Raw genomic sequence first — 850 nt, 5'->3', positions numbered from 1 at the left:
GCTCGTGTGATTATGGAGGCTGAGAAGTCCTACGATTTGCCATCTGTGTGCTGGAGACCCAAGAAAGCCAGTGGTTTTAAGAACTGGGGTGGGGGGTGGGGCGGGCAGTGGAGTAAGTCCCAGCTAAGGACCGGGAAGACCAATGTCTCAGCTCCGCAGTCAGGCCAAGAGAGCAAATTCCCTCTTCTCTGCCTTTTAGTTCTTTTCAAGCCTTCAAGGGATTGGATGAGGCCCTCTCACATTGGGGAGGGCCATCTGCTTTACAGTCCACTGATTTAAATGCTCATCTCTTTTGAAAACACCCTCACAGGGGTGCCCAGAAATAATGTTTAATCTGGGCATCCCAGGTCCTCATTAAGTAGACACAGAAAACCGTCACAAGGGTAAATTGAGATACTGTATGTTGGTTGTTTTCTTGTGGATAAATATAGAGCTCAGGAGAGCAGAGGGAGTGGGGAGGGTGGGCAGGTAACTAGGCTGGAAGGGAAGTGGTGGGGAGTCAGCAAGGGCTTCCTGGAGGAGGAGGCATCTAAGCTGGGGCAAGTAAGAGTCAGCTGGGGGATGATGACATCCCTCCTCCCTCACCTCCAGGTCAGGGAATCTGACAGCCAGAGGAAGGCTCCAGGCAGGCAGCCATCCCACCACCTCGGCCTCCCTGCTGGCAAGTCTGACACTGAGGGGGGGGGGGGGGGGGGGGGGAAGACGCCTGGGACAAGAGGTAACACAACATGGTGGTTAAGCTCAGAGCTCAGGTCAGACCGGGTCACCTGGTGTACAGATCCCCTGGCTTCCCTACTGTCTACCTGGGTGCCCCTGGGCACCTTGCTGAACCTCTCTGAGCCTTAACATC

The sequence above is a fragment of the Lipotes vexillifer genome, unplaced genomic scaffold, assembly GCF_000442215.2.
Source record: "Lipotes vexillifer unplaced genomic scaffold, Lipotes_vexillifer_v1.1 scaffold1008, whole genome shotgun sequence".
NCBI classification, from domain to species: Eukaryota; Metazoa; Chordata; class Mammalia; order Artiodactyla; family Lipotidae; genus Lipotes; species Lipotes vexillifer.
This window is presented reverse-complemented; position numbering follows the sequence as displayed.